The following is a 17303-nucleotide window of genomic DNA, read 5'->3' as shown; positions in this document are numbered from 1 at the left end:
CTTGTCGGGTTGCTTGAGAAATGTGGATAGAGAGAGAATATAGTTATTAAACCTTAAAAGTAGTCTGAAGAAAGGCAAGGGGACTCACTGTATTTTCATGTTTTTCTCCAGGTATACTTCCTAGCACAGGACGGGCTTGCAGGATCAGCGGTGCTGTGTGTGTGAGTAACTCTCCTGGCACAAGTGAGAACTAACTACAGGCAGACAGCTGGGGCATTACAGCAGAGCAGCTAGTCAGTGGTCTGGGAATTTTCCACTGCTAGGGGAGCATAACATATGTTGATTAGTTTCCAAGTTTTAGTACATGGTCTGAAACCTGAATTTAAAACCATCCTTATCGACCTACGTAGGAACCGATTGACCTTTGAGGACCTATACCTAAGATGCTTGAAGCGTAGCTATGTTTGACATGGCAAAGAGAAGACGATTGAATTAATAACGCGCTGCCAGAGAGACGGTCCCATCCCATCCCTTGTGCTGGCTCTAGGGCTCGCCTGGCCCATCTGTGAACCAGCTGAGCTCTGAACTGGCTCGCTTGAGGGCTCAGATCAGTTAAGAGCCAGTGTGATGGAGGATGGGGTTTTGTGCCTGGGACCACTGGGTGGGGAAGAGGAGCGAGGAGGAAAGGTGGGAGCAGGGCCACTGCTAGGCATCGGCAGGAAGCTGTTAGATTGACTCAGTGACTATTAGAACTGAATGCTTAGGACTGAAAGAAGGTCACCTGTAGGTGCTTCTGAAAGCTTTGCCCACGCACTCCTGAAATCGTTCCTTCCCTTTCCCCAGTGCTAAGCGCTTAGTCACTGCGAACGTCTGTCACGTTAACGAGCTGCTTGGGGTAGTGATTTCTTTTGCTCCTTAAGGCCCAGCGTGGTTGAAGTCCAGTGAGAAAACACTGAAGTCATTAAGATTTAAGCCTTAGGTACTTCCGATGACTTCATTTATGAGTTTGCCCTCAGCCTCAGCTGGAGTGCTAAAAAGATGTAGGGCATTTTAAGCAATAGACCTTTTGAGTTATAGAGACCTAGGATTAATGCTGACTGTGTTTGATATGCACCAGGTTCCTCAATAAACTGTAATCTGTGAGATCTGATGTCAGTAAGTGGCAGCAGAGCCCTTGCTCATGCTGTGATGCCTGTCTGCCTTCTCTCCTTCCTTCTCCGGGAAGGACCACAGTGACATGGTGCAGCTCTCTCCAGCCCAGCACACCTGGAGGAAGGAAAGGAGCGCGCGATCCCCTGTAAAACGTGGGAGACGTTCCTGCCCCGGGCTGCGTGCTGCATCTAGAATCTGAGTCAGTTCTGCTGGGCCCCCCCCAGAATTGTTTTATTTGAGCAATTCCCATTTTTAGGTTTGGAGCTAGTTACTGACTGAACTCCTACCCGTGCCTGCAGGATCTGCAGGGGAGAGCTTTGTCATTCTGACCCTAATTAAAAAGGGAATGCCCATGGGAAGGCGTTTTCTTAGTGCCTCATTGCCTTTGGGACCTGCTTTAACTGTTCTGATCACTGGTGTTAGGGTGAAATGTTTTGGCTCTTTAGGACAAGCTCCAAGAGGCATCCATTTCCTTTGGCCCATGCCCAGCAAAGCACTTTAATAGTTAAGCATGCATAAATTAAGCCAACTTTTAAAACCTAGTGAAGTCAGTGGGATTAAAATGCATGACTAAACTTAGGCATTTGTTCAAGCTCTCTGTTTGGCTTGAAATGCCCTTTCTGAACTGAGGCCTTGGGGTTTTCTTCTGAAGTGTGGGGATAATATTTATTTTTGACTTGAAGTATCTGCTAGACTGAGTTAATTTGTTGGCTGCTTTATTCATAGCTTTAGATTTTTGTGTGATTTAGTTGTGTATGTGATTTATTTTTGAAAGTTGCATAGATTTGGAAGAAATGCTTTAAGCTTGGGCTTCTCTGTCAAAAGAAGCCTTCCTGTGCCTCAGAAAGGCCATTACCCTTCTTTCATTCTTCCTCCTCACTCTGCAATAAATCAGGATAAAGTAAATGCAAGAAGCTAGTGTTAATGCAGCATTAAAATTCTGAGACTGTTCCCTTTTTTTGGGGGGGGGGGGGGCAAGTGATAGGAATAGGGGAGCATGAGAGGCTTATAAAGAAAGAGCTTTCCAAAATTAATGGCTTGGGATTCATTTTGCCTTTGGTTTGGCCTTTTAAATTTCATGTCCTTGGCCTTTGCTCGCTGTGCTGGCTGTGCCCTTCTCTGATCCATGGAAGAAGGTGCTGGGACTTCACACTGCACCAGCTGCTGGCTTTGGGTGGGCATTCTCTTGTGCATCTCTGCGCAGAGGCAAACTGCCAAAGGAGATCCATATGGTTAAAAACGGTGAAACACTCGTATTGTCCCATGTGAGCATCTTTCTCTGTCACTCCACTTCATTTTCTGTTTTCTCCGCTTTGGATGAGTTCTGTAGGGCAGATGTCTCTCTTAAAATGTGTCTTGAGCAACACTGCAGAATTATAGTGTAGCTGGTAGGTTTAGGAGGAATGATCCTACAGTCCTGCATAAATCTATCCTAGTGTGCTTTTAATCATTTATCACATGCTGTGAGAATGTCAGAACAGTTGTTACATTGTGGATCCATCAAATGGCCAAAATATTTAATTGGAATTCAAGTCGACCCTGGTTACAGGTATTGAGTGAAGTAGTTCTCTGACCTTGTCTTTGGCACAACTGAGATCTGGAACCTTCTTGTGTTAGAGATTATTAGCTGGTTTCCCTGGGTTCTTCCATCTAACACCAGAGCTCATAGAAAACAGTTAGCTTCAGACCTGATGTTGAGACTGTGGGAAGAAAGTAGCCAAATACAATAGGTAAAGCATTTTCCTTGTTTTAGCTCACATAGTGCATTCACCTAATGGAGTTTTTAATGTTTTCTTTGGACAGGGTGAAACACTGTTAGTTCTCTCAAAATGCAACTAGTTTAACAGCAGGAAGTATTTGGACAGTCCTAGAGCAGAGGGAATAGTGCTGTCTTTTCCATCACTGGATCCATTTCCTGTTGCCTTTGAGTATTATCCTGGAGCAAAGCACTGTTACTATTGAACTGGAGAAATATCTTGGTCTTCCACAGAAATGGTATGAGTGCGTGTACCTTCTATATCTACACGAAGCTCTGCAGGTCACCGTCTCAGTAAAACAGCCTTTTATCTTGGGAGTCCTTCGATTGTCGCAGACCATCTGCACTATGTAACTCTGCACTAAGTGATCACTGAGAGGCTTCAAGGCAGGTTTGCTGTCTCTGTGGATGCTGCTTTTGTTCGTGCATCCACTGCTCTCCCCACTCCATGTCAGCTAACGAGCGGCTTCGGCAATTCTCTCGTACATTAAGCCTCAGGGCCACATTCACCCTGATGTGTATTACAGACTACTCTAAGTATAAGGCATTTCAGTATTAGCCCCTCCCTGCACAGAATTTTAGTTCCGAGTAAGATCTACTCACTTTTTCAGATAGAAGATATGGAGATCCAATGTGTTTGCTGTGAATTGGGCATAGGTTTAAAGCATTAGGTGTAAGAGGGAAGGGTTGGGGATTTTTTTGTTTTGGCTTTTATTTTTAAAGTTTGTCATTTTAGTTTAGTAATTGCAATAGTTTAGGAATGGAGTAAGAACGCCTCCATGTTATGGAAATTTTGCAGTTCTTTAATTTCTAAGGTATCACTGCTGAAATTTAGTCATACCAGGCTTATTTTAAAAGCTAATAAGAAGAAGAATGCTGTCTCCCATCACTTTTGTTGCCATGCTCAGTGAGCATGAGAGACCACAATTCTTGTGGAGTACGTGTCACTGCAGCAACCAGCCCCCGCACATGCTTTTGTCACTCAGAAGTGTTACAGCAAATGCAGGAGGAAATGACTAGGACTTCCTCGTCTGTTCTTTAGGTAGAAATTATTTTAGTCATCTTGCTAGCAGCTCTGCCTTAATTTTTCGAAGTTGATTGAAATTAGTATGAAAAGTCATCAACGTGGTATGCAGATGATTTCACTACCCAGTACCACAAGAGATCAAACAGCTCTCAGATACGTTTCCTAGGCTCCCTTATGACTTAACCTGGTGGGTAGGATTCATCCCACCTCTCTGCAGGTTAGGCAGCCGTGCTTTCTTGTCATCCTATCATGCCATCTCGTAAGAGGATACGGTTCACTCCACCTACCTTGGGTATGTGATGTAGGACAGCATAAACTACCTTTTGGAGGTAGGCGCCTCTCTCTTACTGATGGAGATCAGGCAGCCGGAGAGCCAGATAAGCCTATCTGCCCAACCTCTGCAGAGCAAAGCTGGTCAGATAATACCCCCTGAACGTGCTGATATTCAGTGCTGTAGATGTTTAGTGATATGTGTATCATGGAAGCATGGATGACAATTAAACTGTTTTCAGATCTGATGTCAAAATTCCTTCTAGCTTCAGTGCGGAAGAACGTGGGGCATAAAGGCATGTAACAGCATGTGACATGTGAAAGAGCAGACTACAAAGCCCGGCTATCTTTTTGATGCAATATCTTACAGAATTCCAGCATTCTGCCCAGCCCTGCCACAGCTAAGTTGTGTTTATGGTTCCTATAGGAGAAATTCGTAGGTGAAGTTTGTGCTCCGAAATTTTCTGACAAAAGATTCTTTAACAGTGTATAATAACACAATCGTTATTACTTGCTGTTATGTAAAATTATAATGCTGTATCTGTTATTCACACAGCTTGTTTTTTGCTCAAACAGTCATACCTCAAGTAGAGCTATGACTAATTTTGGACAGCTAGGCTTGGTTTATATAAAGAGCAGAAGCAGAGTATGCATGCAGCTGAGAAATACAAGCGTTCTGATTTGCTTTGCTGGTATGAGCATGGATCTGTACTGGCGAATTCATTGGTATGGCCATGGCAATGTAGTTACGGTAAAGCTTTTCCTTCTTTTCCTCTCCTTAGGAAGGAAACATGTCCTGGACTCTTTGACTTAGTAGTCAGAGAGATTGGCGCAAGGTCACAGGAAGTATTCTCCCCTGCTTCCTATTCATTTCCTCCTCCTTAAAAAATTAGAGGCCACAAAGAACTTGAGGTCTGTTCCATTTCATGGGTTTTTAAACCACTTTGTCATTGCTAGTGCCTTTTATACAAATCATTAAAGGAGTAACCTTGCCTGCAGAGTTTTACAAATTATGGACTGAGTAACAGTCTCCAGTGAAGTACATCAGGATTTTTAATGACATTAGTTAAAGGAATAGCTCCTTTATATATTCAGTTCATCTGGCTTGTCATGTGCTGTTGACTTAAATGAGTTTCACTTGTAGGGAAATGCGTGACTGTATATAAAGCGCTGGTTCAAATAAAGTGCAAGAGGCTGCTTTCTCCATCGTGAAAATTAGCTCAAAATGAGTGGGAACCTCTGAAAAAACAAGATCATCTTAGATACTTAGATCACATTAACTATTGCAATAGGTCTGCGGCTTCATATCTGATGTAAGCAAGATGGAGCACGTCATCCATACCTTGACAAAGGTCCTCCCACTTGGGTTCTCCAGCAGTAGAAGAGAGTGTTGTACGTGACTGGCAAACCATCTGCTAGTCTCAGACGTGTTTCAGATATTTTGTATTGGAAACTGCTGGCTTACTGACATCAAAAATCACTAATGAGGAAAAGATCTTGTTTTGACAATTTGCTGATGTGATTTTAAGCAAAAGAAAAATTTCATAAACGTTAAAATATTTTTGTCTCTGTAATCTTTAAATGCAAAGTTTGGTTGTTGCCTCTCTTCTCCCCTCCTCCCTGAGTCTCCCTTCTACCATACGTCCTTTTATTTTTGTGTTGATGTGGGGTCAACAAAAGCTTTCTTTGGACTCTGTAACTTGCAAAATGAGAGAAAAATATTAGAAGATCACTTAGTGTGGGAGTAGGTGGACAATGAAATAGCCTCAGTGTAATGCTAGATTTGCTATCTTTTAAGTCACAAAAAAATATATTTGTACTTCATCCTACCTTGTATCTGAACATGAGGATAGGCACTGAGTGCTTAAGTGACGTCGTGTATAACTTCCCAACTAGTAATTTACAAATTAGTAAACCATTTTCATGCTTTAACATGAAATTGTAGTCATTTTATTTTATCTCATAAGTGAACTGAAAATGGATTCATTTTCTTCACGTTAATATGAAATGTGATTCTGTGATTTGTCTGTAGGCATTTATCCGTGGTCCCTTAGTCAGTAACACTGTTACACTAATCTCCCTCTGCTGGGAAGGGAGAAAGGGGGAGACACCATGTAGTAACTGGTCTCCTAAGTTAGACAGCAAGTGTTTTAATCTGGGGAGAATGCTTGTAATTCTGTGTGTATGAAGCAATAAATCTGTATATGAACTAATGAGGGATGCTGAGAATACGATGTTGAGGTTATGCCCAGTTCCCACTGAAGAGATGCCCTTTCAATCTAGCTCTGGAAGGATGGATGAGACTGTCTCTACGTGCGTGTAAAAACAGTGAAATGCCTCTTGGGACAGATGAATTTGCTTACCCCCAAACTCCTGGGCTCCTCTCGCCTCTGTTTCTCCCAGCGTCCACCGTGCAAAATAGAAAGGTCTGCACCAGTTTCTCCCAGGAGGAAGTGGACAGTTTTCTCAGCTCTGAAAGATGCACTCGAGATGAACAGTGAGCAGGAAAACCAGAAAGCAGTGATGGAAGAGAGGAACTACCTTCTTTTCTGCACCTCTTGGACTCTTCCCCTCCTGTCTGCTTGAAGTCTTCTGCTCATCCCAGGATTCTTCTCGGTCCATTTCCTATCTTCTTCATGCCTTTCTTAGCTTTTCTCCTTTCTTTTCCCTTCTGCCGAATGCCAGTAGTACCCATGACACCTTTCTCACAGGACCAACGAGGATCGGTCCTGCAGTCTTTAAGAACTGTTTTGGGATTGTCAGAAAGTACCAAGTGTTTTTGCAGCAAGTGTTACACCCTTTGGAGGAAGTAAAGAGTAACTATAAAATTTTGACTTGCTGGTTCTCAAAGGCTTGTGGGTTTTACTTTATGCCTGTCTTAGTGATAAGAAACTGCTGCAGAGTCTGTTTTTACACTGCAGCTGCAAAGAAAATATTTTACTGGAACAGCCTATTAGATTATCAGCTGTGCTTTTAATGGAAATAATGGGATCATTTTAATCAGCAAATAGCTCTGCTTCATGCCGAGCCATTTACCTGTCCTAGCAGGCAGGGAACTACAGCTGTTTGCACACCGCATTGTAATCACAGAAATAATTTTCTGCTTAATGGTGGCATGGGTTTTGCTGTACATAAATCAGGGGTAGGACTCTTGCTACGCACTGCAGTGGGAGACCCCCTGCTAATTTCTGTCATACTGCCTTCACTGCCATAACCCTTGTTGCAGCGTGGCAGCCCCCCGATGTGTTAAAACACGCTTTCCTGTCGTGCAATGTACGGGAGCAGAGCATTCGCTAGCTGTGCTTCTGAACCAGTAGCACTGGGTTTTAGTGTGGGTGTAGCATCACTTAGTAATGTAAGACCTCCAGCATCCCCTAAAAGGTTGCTATTAGAAACGAACAGTCACTGCACCGTACTTGCATGGTACAACCTGGTGTTAGTTACAGGGCGCGTAGTTTTCTTGTGATTGCTGCCATGGTGTCAGTGTTCCTGACACTTAAGGGAAGACGGTATTGTCCTTATTCCAGTATACCCCAGAAATGTGAATCAGAATATCTTGTCGTATGCCCACCTTGTATCCTGATGTGCTCTGTCAACCCAACAAGCTCTAAAATAATCCCTTTCACCTAAGATCTTGCAATGGAAATACGGATGTTGCAGGAGGAGTGAAAGATTTTTGACAACAAAAAAGCTTTGTTTTGCAGACTCTTTAAAAGTGGACTGCAGATCAGCGCAGCTCAGGTCAAGAACCACTGCTTTAGTGTCCCATCTCAAACCTGTGTGTGGTCCAGGTGTTGATGCCATCCTGGTCCCTCTCGTTGCCTTCCCGCAGCCCACAGCACGGGGCGCGAATGCACACAGTAACGCTGTGTTACAGCCACAGGAGACCAGACACCCCTGTGCCCCACCGCAGAGAGGTTTTTCTGTCCTCTCTGTGCCCCATCACCTGCGTAACAAAATGCATCAATGCGTCTGGAATCAGGTGCTCTTTCCAAAGTGGCATCTGGGCCACGTTCAGCGTGTGCTGTGAATGCCCCAGCCGCTCCTCCTGCCGAGAGTGCTGCTTATGACTGCTTTTGTCAGTGATGCTATCTAGAAAAAAGATGCTTAGGACCTTCCCTGACACAAGGAATTTCTGTACGGTTGTGTTATACCGCCCTTCCTGGGGAGAATGATTTTTAAACAAAAGCAAGGTGAAGAGAGCAGTGTGGGGGTTGCTTCCCTTTGGGAGCGCAGAGATGCTCTAGTGAGTGTAACATCGGCTTCGCCAAACAGCTGAAAGGGGAAAGGCTGCCAGTGTGCTCTCCTGAAAGGTTTTCAAGCATGGGAACCTAACAAAAAAATACAATGGTTGAATTAGAAAGCTCTCCGAGGCATTGCTTGTCCTGGCAGAGCAATGCCAAAGCCACAGGAAATCTGTGCTGAACCGGCGAGTTGAAGAGTTGGTGACGCTGCTGATGTTGCTCTGGGGGTTGGGCATGTGCGTGTCTTGGAAGAGAAGGACGAGGTTCGTAGTCCTGCTGCCATAACCGTGTGAGAGGCAGAATAACAAGGGTGAAAGTCACTGGAGATGTTAATTTATTACAGAACGGTGCTGATATTGCTTATAATCCTTGGAAGCATGTAAATTTTCACTTAAAAGCCAGATAATTGGGTAATGTGCCACCCCAAGTATTTGTTAAAATTAAAATTGAGGCTCTGACAGGCAGTTGCGAGAGATTAGTCAGAGAAGACATACAATGTGCAGTATATGTACCCTTCAGTTTGTTCTTTTAAGGGATATATCATACTAGGAGATGCTTAAAATTGTATTTCAAGCTCAACAGGGGTAATTGCCAGATAACAAGACTTGATCCATGATCGCAGCTGCTGGAGTCAAGAATGTGATATTTGATTATGCAAGCAGGATGCTTTAACTGTACGTACCATGATGGTGCTCTTGTAATCATGCCTGCAATGAATAAGTTGCTTAATATCTATCATTTCTTAGTACGCCTCCCTTGCAGTTCAGAAGTGAAGAGATCATTTCTTCTTTCCAAGGGATCTGTGTTAAACTAAATTCATCTGGTGTTTTTATTCTCTGTGTAGTAAAAGCGTTGGTAGTCCATTTGCATTCTTTGATGGATGATAAGGGAAGTAGCTAGATTTTTCTTCTCTCTGCAGGTTTTCTTAAATTAATAGAGCAACGTATTTTGTTTGGTTTTTATTTTTTGAGGAGTGCTGCTTGTCCCGGGCAGTCGGATAAGACAGTGGGGAACCCAGCAGAGGGAATTCGATAAAAGTCAGTGAAACCTGTGTTAATACTAACTATTTTGTATTGTATAAGGTACAGAAAAGAGAGAAAAATCTGTTTCTATAGTGCTTTAGCAACAACGGCAACTCCCAGCTGGGAAAAAACCTGGCAAGGAAATCGGAGCTGTGCCAGCTGCTGCCCCTCGACCTCTATTAATGTCTGTCCACTGGAAGGTGCTCCAACCCTCGAGCAGGCCGAGACCAGCGCACCACGGCCAGCTCTCCGTAGCCCTCCCGTGCTTCTCCTGAGGAGGCCTTCAGGGTGCTGGAGAAACAGGTGCTTAGTGGAATTTCCCGCTCTAAGTGCCGTCATTCAGTAAAGGACCGTAGAGGCAAAAATTCCAAGTGCCACTAGCTCGCATGCTTGCTGGAAGCTAGCTATTGCCCTGCAAATGCAGTGGGAGAAAAATGCCCGCGGAAGGGCATAAGTAATAGAAAAATGTGAGTGAAATAGTCATTCAAGTACACAGAGCTAATTAAGTCACGAACTCTTTCACCCAATGAGCCACAGTGATAAATTAAATTTCCTGATACCGCCTGAAACAGTAAATTGTAAGGATGCTTTTGGAGGAACTCTGTACAATGTTAAAAAATTTAATTTAAAAATCACAGAAATATTTTTGCAGAACTCTTAGGTACTACATACTGTGTTGCTCTAAAAATGCAAAGTTTATGTGTGTGTATGTGATTTTCATTGTTTTAAACAATGCAGTGTTTTCTCTTAATGAAAGCATTAAAGATGTAATGGGAGTTGTTCAGTATTAGAAATATATTGTGAACAACAACAGAATTTTCATCTTCCTTTCCATCATGTTCTGTTTTTTCATTGATTTCTACTTACATAATCCACATCTGTGCACTTAAGTCTGTCACTACTGCCTGTGCAGTGGTTGATTTGGCAACAGCCAACGCAGTTCCTTCCAAGAAGCTCTGGGACATCTTTAGGTGATGTGGTTATCCAGCATCTGGTTATCCACTGAGCATCCAAGTTCTTTTTGACGTTATGTCTCCAGCTCTAACTCTCTGAATCCAGCATGCTGGGCTCACGTTGCAGGGGCTGTTTCCAAATGCCTGCTTGAGAGTTTGCACGTCATCCTGTTTCTGGTGTGAGTGTGCGAGTGTTTGGCAGCGCAACCTCTTGTTCTGAGGCTGATCTGGAGACAGGAGTTGTATCGACCCTGTTCTGCAACTACTGAAGAGTTACAAAACTTCCCAGTCTTTTTAGTTCTTAATGTTAGTATTAAACTCTGCCATTTAATTTCACAATGAATGGCAGTAGACATGATTTAGTAGGTTACTTTTTGCATGAGGCTTGGCTGTATAAGCCGTGGTGGGGGAGGTTTTTTATACCTTCAGTCTTCCATCACTCCTGTTAACACTGTATGAAGGAGACACAAGACCGAAGCAGGTTTATTCCCTAAACCTTGCTTGTTCAGTGGTTAGAAGAGGTCACAGCTCACGTGCACCTTATCCTTTAACATCCTCTCTCAGCTGTAACACTGCTTTATGTAAAGGTAATCAGATGTCTGTTGCTTTGGATTTGGTCATACTCAGCTCGGATCTTTAACACTACGTAATCTACAATAAGCTTAGCTATCAAATTTGTCTGGATCCATAGGTTTTCTTTCGTTGGTGCTCCTCCAGACTTGGCCTCTGCCTTTTGACTGATGTTTCACAGCTGGGTCTCTTAGGTTTTTTGGCTTCCATGTGACTTCACAACTATGTTGAGAGTTCAGCCATTCTCTGGGTTGCAAAAATATCTTTTCTAATGAAAGCAAATACTACTTAGCAAGCAGCATTTTTTATTTCAGCTCATAATCTTTTATGCTGGTGTTTATTGTGATGTACAAAGTGTAACTGAAGCAATAATGAACTTCGACAATAGCAGATTATAAATAAAATGTTTAACATAGCATCCAATTTTTATTTTGCCATCTTGAAAGACTTCTCATGTGAGAAAGTTACTGCCATTAAAAAACTCCCCTAAACCATGCCGATAGATCTGTCAGATCAAGACTGTATCACTGAGGCTGAGACATGCAACCATGCTGGTTCCAAAGTCATTTACAATGAAGACAAGAGCTAGCATAAAAGCATTCAACAAGAAGCTTTTCTATCAAAAAAGGTGTTTCTACCTACAGTTATGTTCTGCAAAAAATATACTGCTTGTGATGAAAAGCTTGTCATTAATATTTTAAACCTGAAAGCAAATTTCTGGAGGGGAGAGAATAGCCAGGTTCAACTCGGAGTCTGAATCCAGTTCTCCGGGAAGTCCTCCTGCCTACAAAGGGGCTGGAGCAACTCTCAACCTAAGGAGCTGCACGTGGATGTTTTTCTGGCCGATAAGTCTGTACGCTGGGTTTAGCTCAGTGGCCAGGATACCTGGGCTGTGGAAGGGACTTGAAGAGGAGCTTGACCTGCTTGCTGCCATGTTAAGTAATATTACCGTGCTCTGTAGTGCCCTTCTGTCTGCCTGGAGACATTTCACGTAAAAGTACAAAGATGCTCTTGCTTTTGTTCCCATCAGAGTAGAAATTCTGGAACTGCAATGCTTTTTACGAAAGAAGAAAGCACTTGGACTCTGGTTTGCAGTGGTAGGGACTCCCTTCCTCACTGTTTGCTGTTGGTGTAACGGGTCACAGGCCATGATTTGGCTTGCTGAAGCACTTGTCCAGCGCCAAAAAGAGCGGCTTGAAAATGAACACGGCCGAGGCCAGGAAATGGTGTCTATCTGGAGAGCTCCTCACTTCGGCATTGCTGGTTCCTGTTGCTCTCAGTCATTCCAGTGCTGTGCTATTTGAAGCAAGTGACCATCTTAGTCTTAATTGCCCCGTCTCTACAGCTCAGAGTGCACAACCAGGGTCCCAACGGGCAGGCGGAAATCAAGAAAAGGATCAGAAAGGACGGAGAATAGCGTCCCCCCTGCCGCTGTTGGGTCAGAGACCATGAGCACCAGAAGAGGCCAGTATGAGGTAGATCATGCTGCTACAACCAATCTGCAGAGAAATTAACTGAACATTATCTTTTTCCTTTTGGCTGGTACACTTCATTTAAATCAACATTTAAAATGACTTGTTTTATACTGTATCTGTGAATATGTAATTTAGCAGCCCATCATTCTTACCAGTATTTGCCATCAAAACAAACTTTTACAAACTGCCATTGCTTTTAATGTCAGTGATGTGCTGAATATTTCTATGCATAACTGCAAATTAAAATGCAAATAGATGCAAATATACAGTATATGTACCATACATACATGGTATACATCTATACATGGTATATGTAGTAAAGGCAGCTACATGTTAGCTTAAGATGCCGCTCTCCGTTCACTGTGTGGCAAAACTACACTAGAAGATTCTGACCTGCAAATTTGGGGTTGTATAATCAAATATGCCTCATATAGACAATTGTGCAATTATTCTGCTAATCCAATTGTACATCAAAAGCAGGAACTTTCTTTCCAGCTCTGTTGTTTTAAATGTCATTGATGAGTGGTCTGTGTGTGCTGCCTGTCTCTGGGAATGTGGATGAGGTCCTGTGGAAAAGCAGAGCTGGGAGTCAGGACAGGACCAGAAGTCCCAGGTAACCTTGGAGCCAAGACAAGAGGTACTTTTGGTGCGCAAGGTTGTAACAGTCTCTTTCTTTTCATAGAATAAACGGTGTTGTATGTCTCTGGAAAAGTACGATCTGCTGTTAGCCTGGCACTGCTGCTATGTCAGTTCTGTGCAGTCGCACGCTCTCTAGTGGGTGAACGGAAGCGTACAGCCGCTGGTCGGAGGTACAGTCCTGCGAGGGCCTTCCCGTCACCTGCTGTGGAGCTATGTCCATGCTCCTCAGCTCCTATTGCCCATGGAGGGCAGCACGGGAGCTCAGCACCTTGCAAAAATTGCCTGTTCTTTAGAGGGTGCAGCTTTGGCCAAGGCTGCACTTAGAGACATGATGTGGTGTGGAGGACGGGGTGACGGGCGCGAGAGTGAGAGGATGGAGTGACTAGCAGGAGTGGGGAGAGAACAGAAAAGGTAAAAACGGAAAAGCAGCGAAGTCGAAATGCGCTGCTTGCAGGCATACCGCTTGAAATGCGGGATGAGCCAGCTGGTTAGAGTGAGGGAAAGCGGGCAGCAGGCGCTTGGATCGGGTGAAGTGTAACTGAGAGAAACTGCAGACCTGAAAGCTGCTGAAAAGCAGAGAACGTCGCTGTCTCTGTTCATGACACTGGCTTGTGCGGTTTGACAACAGAGACTGATCTGACAACTTCTGAGGAGTCCCAGGGTTGCAGCTAATTTTTAAATGAAAATATTCCTGTTCTTTGGGAACATTAAAGGGCGCGCAGGCATACTGTTGGTGTGTGCCTGCTTCTTTGTGGATGGCAGACACGTAGCTGCCTGGCACAGAAGTTTACCAGTTTCCTGAAAGCTGCAAGTTCTCTTTCATTTTTGGTTGTGAAAGATGCAAGAATTAAGTAACTACCAGGAAGTGGATGAGCTTCTAGATCAATGAGCTTCTGCAGAAGTAAAGCTTTGGAGTCATTGCTTACTGAAAGCAATGTGGCAGAACTCATTTACAGGTATAGTTATATTAGAGAAAAAAAAACTCAACAAATATAGCCACTTAAATTACAGTTAAGAAACAATAAATATGAAACACTGAAATCAAAAACAAATAACACATTCAGTTATTTAGGCTCTGCACTGCACTAGAATGAAATAATTTTATCAGATACATCACTTATTCAGCAAGAACTTACATAAACCCTCATCCTTTCAGAGAAGAGGTCTAAGGAGGTAGCTGCTTATTTGATCACAAACAACTTTGACAAGAAAAGTCAAACCTCTAGTTTGAAATGCTTGTATGTTTTAATGTTGGAAGTAAGTTCTTATTTAATGTCTAGTTTCCAAAATGTGAACATTATGTGGTGCCTGGAGTGAATCAGAGGGTTTGGAAGTTTGGGGGGGGGGGAGGGTGTTCCCCAATCAACCCCCTTCACCCCAGCTCCCTAAAATACAGATTCACTGAAACCAAACCCTTACAAAGAGGGCTCAGCTTTAATAAAATTCCCCATTCAAAAGTTTTTGGAAGGAAAAGAAGGCTCAAAACTATCAGAGCATCCTTTTCATTTCTTTTTATTCTTTGAAACTGGAATTTTTCAGGGTTTTGGAGTCCAAATAACTCTTTCAGTGGGGATTGGTTCCCAGGGGACTCCACTCAGCTCAGAGATTTTTTTGGAAATCTCATGTTAAATGCTAAAATATGAACTTAGATGCTTCTGAATTTAGTGGGTAAAGCAGTTAAACCAGTCACAGAAGGCTCTTGCATCCATCTGTAGGACACCAGATGAGCATCACTGTGTAGTCCTGCCCCTGGCTTTCTGCACGTTCTGAGCAGTATATGATTTGTGCCTTTTATCACAACGGTGTTAGAAGAGAGGCTAAAAATGCTCCTGGGGACCAAAGGGAATTGAATTTCTTTTCCGGACATTTTGCTGGTCTAGATTATTATCTGGTTACTGCCATCAGCAGCGTTAGGTAAGAGCATAACTTTAAGTGTCGTTTTAATATCGGTCTGCTCAGAATGGCGATGCAGTCACTCACAGAATCACAGAATCGCTGAGGTTGGAAGGGACCTCTGGAGATCATCTAGTCCAACCCCCCTGCTCAAGCAGGGTCACCTAGAGCACATTGCACAGGATTGCATCCAGGCGCGTTTTGAATATCTCCAGAGAAGGAGACTCCACCACCTCTCGGGGCAACCTGTTCCAGTGCTCTGTCACCCTCACAGTGAAAAAGTTTTTCCTCATGTTAAGATGGAAGTGTCTGTGTTTCAGTTTGTGCCCATTGCCTCGCGTCCTGTCGCTGGGCACCACTGAAAAGAGTCTGGTCCCATCCTCTCGACACCCTCCCTTCAGATACTTGTACACGTTGATGAGATCTCCTCTCAGCCTTCTCTTCTCCAAGCTAAACAGGCCAAGCTCTCTCAGCCTTTCCTCATAAGAGAGATGCTCCAGTCCCCTAATCATCTTTGTGGCCCTTCGCTGGACTTGCTGCAGTAGTGCCACATCCCTCTTGTACTGGGGAGCCCAGAACTGGACGCAGTACTCCAGATGTGGCCTCACCAGGGCTGAGTTGAGGGGGAGAATCACCTCCCTCGACCTGCTGGCAACACTCTTCCTGATGCACCCCAGGATACCATTGGCCTTCTTGGCCACAAGGGCACATTGCTGCCTCATGCTTAACTTGGTGTCCACCAGCACTCCCAGGTCCTTCTCVGCAGAGCTGCTTTCCAGCAGSTCAACCCCCAACCTGTACTGGTGACTGGGGTTATTCCTCCCCAGGTGCAGGACCCTGCACTTCCCTTTGTTGAACTTCATGAGGTTCCTCTCTGCCCACCTCTCCAGCCTGTCCAAGTCTCTTTGAATGGCAGCACAGCCCTCTGGTGTATCAGCCACTCCTCCCAGTTTTGTATCATCAGCAAAAACTCCTGCGACATTGCCAACGTATGTGTTTTTCTTGGAGGCCCTGGTGTATGTTTTTGCACAGTTTTCCCGCTATAAGTTGGGTTTTGTTGCTCCCCTGTCCTTGTGTAGCATGGCTTTCTGAACAGGGCCTTGAGGGGCCCCAGGTCGCACGCAGCAGGCATGGTCCAGCTGAGCACCGAATCCCAGTCAAGCGAGTCCAGGGCCTGAATCGCCAGGCCGCGGTGACAGACAGTGCTTTGCTGGAGTGATGGAACAAGATCAGACCCGGCCAGTACGACAGGAAGACCAGCGGATGTACTTGGTGTGAGTCGGCACAGGCACAGCACACTGGGCAGTGGAAAGAAAAGTGGATCTTTAAAGATAATTCATTATATATCTACAGCTCGAAGTCAGGCAGGTCCTTGGGTTTGGCTTGCGACTTGGTTGCATACATGTTCACTGCAGAATTCAAACACGCAGACCTCCCTGGACGATGGTTTCATGTTTACTTGTTTAATGGATGCAGGGTGTGGGGTTTTTACCACTTCTCTACAAGGAGTGACAGACAAGTGCCCTCCTGGAAGCTGGCGACTCCAAGGCTCCGGCTGAAAGTCCGACATCCCCCTCGTGCACATGGCAGAGCTCCTCTCCTCCCGGCACAGTGCAGGGACGGGTTGCCAGCTGCTGGCTGGGGAGGGAGCCCGCAGGGCGCTGCTCGCGAGGCCTGGCCTCATGTCCCCCGCCAGTCGCCGCAGTGTTCACCCAGGCTGGAGCGTGCTCCTCGCCCCGTCCCAGGCACAGCTGCGTTCAGCTTGGACGGGGCGCAGCGAACACGCAAAGCTTTTCAGTTTCAGCGGGGTGGGAGCAAAACCCTCCACTCGGCAGCGTTCCTTGCATTCGCTTCCCTTTTCCTTTTACAATCCGCTGGGATGAGCCAAGTGGTGGCCCTGGGTGTGCTGGGATACCGTGACACCTTGCTGTCTCCCATCATCTTGTTTTATAAAACAAGTCACTGGAACTTGTTGTCGCTGCTTCTGGCAATCTAATAATTCTTTTTTTTATAAACTCTGATGACCAAACACGTTTTTTTGTGAAGATTGTACGTTTCCAAAACTGGAAAAGCTCTATCTGATGTCAAACAACAAACATTTTCCTTTCTTAACAGAATATGATGGAAAAGAAGGATTAAAAACAAGCTTTATTTTCTAAAGTTTCCCATGAAAACCCCCTGCCCTTTCTCAAATAATTTTGTTCAAAGTTATTTTTCTTTTAGAATCATTAGTTACAATTTTTTTTAACGCTGTCATCTTGGTGCTAGTCAGTTGTTGTAATGAATATATAATAATAGCTACCTTGAGAATGATATTAGTAATATTTTTACATATACAAATGATACTGAGTCATCAGTGACA

This window comes from Apteryx rowi, unplaced genomic scaffold (genome assembly GCF_003343035.1).
Source record: "Apteryx rowi isolate R43461 unplaced genomic scaffold, aptRow1 scaffold_304, whole genome shotgun sequence".
Classification (NCBI taxonomy): domain Eukaryota; kingdom Metazoa; phylum Chordata; class Aves; order Apterygiformes; family Apterygidae; genus Apteryx; species Apteryx rowi.
The sequence above is the reverse complement of the archived record's forward strand: the minus strand, read 5'-3'. Positions refer to the sequence as shown.